Source organism: Meles meles, unplaced genomic scaffold (genome assembly GCF_922984935.1).
Source record: "Meles meles unplaced genomic scaffold, mMelMel3.1 paternal haplotype, whole genome shotgun sequence".
Lineage (NCBI taxonomy): Eukaryota > Metazoa > Chordata > Mammalia > Carnivora > Mustelidae > Meles > Meles meles.
The window spans coordinates 73,273-79,272 of NW_025721272.1; the positions used below are offsets into that span (position 1 = coordinate 73,273).

General features: G+C 42.4%; 1 long non-coding RNA gene across 1 annotated transcript in view; it reads right to left on the reverse strand.

The window, feature by feature from the left end:
- LOC123936271 overlaps nt 1-5,467 on the reverse strand; it is a 50,914-nt gene extending 45,447 nt beyond the window's left edge. Inside the window, exon 1 of the long non-coding RNA XR_006817200.1 lies at nt 5,361-5,467. This is a non-coding gene — a long non-coding RNA (uncharacterized LOC123936271). The remainder of the gene's footprint in view (nt 1-5,360) is intronic.
- Nucleotides 5,468-6,000: the final 533 nt, after the last annotated feature.

Genomic DNA, 6,000 nt, shown 5'->3' on the forward strand with positions numbered 1-6,000 from the left:
TCCAGGGTTCAAGTCCCACACTGGGCTCCCTGCTCGGCAGGGAGTCTGCTTCTCCCTCTGCCTACCACTCCCCCTGCTTGTGTGTGTGCTCACTCGCTCTCTCTCTCTGACAAGTAAATAAATAAAATCTTTTAAAAAATAAGAATATCATGGGAAGAAGGACTGCATGAAAAGAAGGGGAAACACTGGGGGAAGAAGTAAAGAAGAGACTCAGAGACAGAAAGTGTAAAGAGGAATATCACCCATGCAAAAATTAGACACTAAGGCTGACCAGTATGGGTACCTCTGTGTAGCAACTGTAGCATCAGAAGAAATAACAGTAACCATATATAGGGCACTCCTGTAAGTCAGGGACTGGGCAGAGCCCAAAGCATCCATCATCTCATCCTTACAGCAACCTTGAGAAATGCTATTGGTTCCCCATTTTACAGATGAAGAAAATGGGGCTTGAAAGGTTTAGGAATGTGTCCAAAGTTAACTAGTAAATTAGAGACAGGACTCAGATTCTGGGCTATCTGAGGTCAGCGCCTAGACAGGTAACAAACTTCAAAATCTTTTGTTTATGACAAGACATGTAACTCATGTGCCCGCAATGTGGAAGAACAGCACATTCTGATTTACCAGGAACACTCCAGGGTTACATCTGTTTCCCAGTGTAATTATTAATAACACTCCCTTTCACCCTCAGAAGTGTCCCATTTTAGACAAAAATGGTCATAGCCAACCGGCCACAATGCCAGAGTGAAATGTGTCGACAAGATTTTCCAGGCCCAGTGCAAAATAAAAATGTGAGGCCTTTTGCTCAAAAAGCAGGGGGAAATGTGTTATTAAAGATACTGAAATAGGGGCACCTGGGTGGCTCAGTTGGTTAAGCCTCTGCCTTCAGCTCAGGTCATGATCCCAGGGTCAGGGGATTGAGCCCTGCATTGGGCTCCCTGCTCAGCAGGAAGCCTGCTTCTCCCTCTCCCTCTCCCCGTGCTTGTGTTCCCTCTCTCATTCTCTCTCTCTGTCAAATAAAGTCTTTAAAAAAAAGAGGTATTAAAATATAAAGCTTTTCTCTTTCTTTCATATATTAGCTCTACTCACACTCTACTATCCCAATGGACTTCACTTGTAAAACACAAGTTCAAAGATAAAACTAGCACAAATTTCAAGACAGTGTTAGCAGAGCTCTAAACCAAGTTCCAGGTCCTTCTGAGTACGAAGCCCAGAGCAAAGCGCACAGCATGCACACCCATGAAGCTGGCCCTGCTCTGCCCTTCTTCTGTTCACTCAGATGGGTCTGGGAAGACATCCTGATCTTGGTATGGCCTATGATTTCACAAGCACTGCACAAAATTCTGTGGAAAAACACACAAGTAAAATATGGGCCTGTCCTCAAGAAGCTTACATTCTAATAGAATGAGACCAAAGTAAACACATACATGTATAAGTCTCCTTTGGTGCAGGGAAGAAGAAACTACAAAGCAGTGAGCACTGTAGCCTGGCATGGGGTAGGGGGGACAGCAGAGAGGACAGGATTATGAAGTTTCCTCAAGGAATGGAGCCCTGAAAGCCCAGTGGGAATACAAAAGGATAGAAGGGCTAGTAAGAAACAAAAGAAGCCAGAGATCCCATGGGAAGCGAGAATCACTCTATATACCAGCTATCTGTGGGGTGGGAAAGTTGTTCTCGCTTTAAAAAATGAAAGGGTTGGAAATGAGAACAGAAAGGAATTAGAAGTATAAAAGATCTTAGGGGTACCTGGGTGACTCTGTCAGTTAAGCATCTGACTTAAATGCTCAGGTCTTAATCCCAGAGTCCTAGAATAGAACCCCAGTCAGGCTCCCCTTAGCAGGGACTCTGCTTCTCCTTTTCCTTCTCCCTCTACCTCTCCCCTGGTTCATGATCACATGCTCTTTTTCTTTCTCTCTCAAATAAAATTTTTAAAAATCTTTAAAAGAAAAAGAAGTATAAAAGATCTTAGTATGAAAAGTTTTCCCCTTCAGGTCATATGATCATTTCATCAAGAGAAAAAATACCATTTTGTTTGATTATTTATGGGCTTGTAAGTCAAAAATGTGTTCTTGATAAAACTAAAAATACATTTTCTATCTCTTCATAATAAAAATAAGAGTTACCCTTCCTGCATGTTAATGGCTGAAACAAGGACAGAAATCTAAAACAATGACTAATCTAACAAATATTTACATTTGACTTAGAAATGCACTACCAGATTTTTTACAACAAATGTATCCCTTATTTAATACTAGTGCTAACTTTTTTTAAAAATCACTTTTATGGTTTGTCTACATTTCTGATCAGTCCTTCAAGATGGACTCCTAGAAAAAGAATCGCCAGGCCAAAGAGTTTGAATATTTTTAAAGCTTGGTATATTATTAGCTTACGTTAAAGTTAGAACTAGATTGACTACATCAACAGAAGGTGAACAAGTAATAATACATGCATATTCAGTGTTACTATAAATAATAATGAAAAAATAAATACTCAGAAAAGAAAATCTAAAAGTGTATTACAAGTAGATCTGAGGCTTTCAATGATTATGATTAAAAATAAGTCAGGGTAAACTTTTGTTTAGGATGACAGGCCAATTAGTGTGTTTGTGTGTGTGTGTGAACATGTTTGTGCATAAGTACTGGATGTACGTGCACAAAATAATGGACAAAGAAAAATAAAAGTGGAAGAGTCCATAATTTCTGAATGAAATAAGAAGAATGAAATCATTAAATGAACTACTTGTAAATAGGTACATATAATTAATTTACTTTATACCTCCCACAATTTCTTTTTTTTCCTTTTTTTTAAGATTTTATTTATTTATTTGTCAGAGAGAGATCATAAGCAGGGGAAGCAGCAGGCAGAGAGAGAAGCAGGCTCCCTGCTGAGCAAAGACTCCAATGTGGGGCTTCATCCCAGAACCCTGGGATCATGACCAGAGCCAAAGACAGATGCTTAACCAAACTGAGCCACCCATGTATCCCCTCCCACAATTTCTTACCCAACTCTATCTAGCAATAAGTTTTCAATTTTAATAATCAAGTGCTAAGGTTAGAGGAAAAACGCATATATTAAATAAAGATCAACAAATTAGTTTTTGATGTAGATTAGGTTAGATCTCTATTTCTACAATTCAGGACTCTGCACAGTACTTTTTTCATATACCTCTAGAAAGAAGTAACTAATACAGTTTAAGAAGTGGCTCAGATTTTTCAAAAGTCAAAGAACTTTGTCACCAATGAAGTTTCATGAAAGGCAAATCTGAAGCTATTAAAAGTCAAATCTCCACCTCACATCAGTCAGAATGGCTAGTATCAAAAAAACAAGAAATAACAAGTGTTGGTAAAGACATGGAGGAAAGGAAACCCTCATGCACTGTTGGTGGTAATGTAAATTTGTGGGGCCCTTTTGGAAAACAGTATGGAAGTTCCTCAAGTAATTAAAAATAGAAGTATCATATGATTCGTAACTCCAGTTCTGGGCATTTGCCTGAGGAAAATGAAAACACCAACTCAAAAAGATATATGTACACCTATGTTTGTTGCAACATTATTTACAGTATGTAAGCAACTTATGCATCCATCTATAGATGAATTGATCTAGAAGATGTGGTATGGAATAGAATATGAAATTCACAATGGAATATTACTCAGCCATTAAAAAGCATTAAATCTGGTCATTTGTGACAACACAGATAGTATTATGCCAAGTGAAGTAAGTCAGACAGAAAGACACCATATAATTTAATTTACAGTGGAATCTAAAAAACAAAACAAGCAAACAACAACAAAGAAAAACAGATTCATAAATACAGAGAACAAACAAGCAGTTGCCAGCAGGGAGAGGGGTGGGAGGATAAGTGAAATAGATGAAGAGGATTAAGAAGTACACACTTCTGATTATAAAATGTCATAGAAACATACAACATAGGGAATATAGTCAATAATATTTACAATATTTACAATATTTACAATATTTACAATAAAATTGTAATAACTTTGTAAAAAAGTCAAATCTTAAAAACATGCTTTTTAGAACATTGCTGCATGGAAGTGTACAACAATCCAATTTATCACCAATTACCCATATATTCTCAAATATCTAAATATTTCCAAAGAATGTGGCCCCAGGGGCTCAGGTATACTGATTTTAATTTGAGAAGTCAACCAGAAGTCAACCTGTGTTGAAACATTGTTCTCTCCTTCTTGACATAGCAAAGAAGTGAATTCCTCTACCATAATTATAAGCAGAAAGTTTACATCTTACAGAACACTGAGCGGAAAGTTTTGGCCTTTGAAACATTTCCCTTTGGACCACGAGGGCACGCAACACGGAGGTGGAAGGAGCAGAAGGTTTGAAGATGTGAGTTAGATTGCAAAGGCTAAGAGCTCCTCAGTCCTATGCTCTCCCAGGCATCTGGGTGGAAAGGAGCCAATGCTCTTTTGTCTTTGCAACAATGAATAGAAAAAATTCAATTTCTGAGTGATGTCTCAGAAGTTTCTTTCACTCAGTTTTGCCCCTTCTGGCTCTAAAATGAATGAAACGTTTCCAGAGCAGCCTTCCAATACGTCAAGCTGAAACTTTGAAACAAAGTTCCTGCCAGTTCTTTCTATGAAATCTTGAAGTTTTTTGACACTAGTTTTATTATACTACTCTCCTGGGCTCAGTGTGAACAGAGAATCCAGAAGCTGAGCGGGGAATAAATTTAAACCCGGGATGGAGGATGGGAGTAGGAGACTGCAGAGCTAGAACAGGGTAAGCACCACAGGTGGCTTTAATAGCCAACAGCCGCTAGAGATCATAACCCCGCTGCTAGTTCTCTAGCCCCCGCCAGAATCCTATGTTTCAAAGATTATTATAACCAAGGGACTTCGCTGCCATCTAATCTGAATAATGAACTCAAGCTCTAAAGCAATCAAGGATTTTTTTTTCTTTTAACTAAATGTGCCTGAATGTGGTAAACTGACTTTAATCACCAAGCCAAAGTCTTAAAATCCCAGGGGAGGAAGAGAAGAGGGTAAAAAAATTACATAAGGCAGCCGGGGACGGGGTAAAGAGTGAGGAAAGATGGGGTAAGCAGGGATTCCGGGGACAAGAGCCTTCTCCCATTGGAGCTAACTTTTCAAGCCCGCCTATCTCCAAGGCCCTGGCAAACTCATTGCGTGTCCAGGCGTGAAACAGCCCCGCCCGGGGTCCACGTGCGGGCGAGCATAGTGTCCGTGCGCGGGTTCATGGTCCCGCGACGCTGGGAGCGGTACCCCGTCCCCAGTAGACAATGCCGCGCGCGCTTCCAGCGGCCTCTCCGGGATCCGCGCCCCGCGCCGCCCGCCACCCCCTGCCTTGCCGCGCGGGGACACACTCACCAACACCAGGAACTCCAGCGTGCCCACATAGTCCCGCTCGGTCTTCTGGAGCTCGCTGAGCATGCAACAGGCGCAGGCGAAGCTGTTTCTCCAGGTCTTGGGCGCTCTTGGCGCTGGCATCCCCGCGGCTCTCGTCGGTCACGAGGTGGGCGGCGGGACGCAAGGCTGCAGTCCTGCGCGCTATGCCGGTGCCGACTGGTGCCCCGCCCCGCGCCGGCCAGAGGGGAAAGTTGCTGCCTCTGAGAAGTCCGAGGAGGTATGGGCGACTTTACATGCTGGGGAGAGGCTGGGGTGTTGGGAGAATAGAGTGCGCTAGCTGGAACTCCGGCGCGGGAGGCGCGAGGCTCTGAGCAGACAAGGAGAGGGCTCCTGCCCGGGACCTGTAGGCTGAGCCCCATGGCTCTGGCCTCACGCGGCCGGGGCTGGAGGAGAGGCAGCTCCGACAGCCACAGCGGTGACTTGGACATTCATCAAATGCTTTGTATCCATGTGACTCCGACACTTTACCCTTCGCCAAATCTCAGGAAAAAGGAAACAACCCTGGGGAAGTGTGTTGCATGCCAGCTAACTAAGCACACACACACACACACACACACACACACACACACACACGGAGTCAGCACTTGAGATAAAACTAATT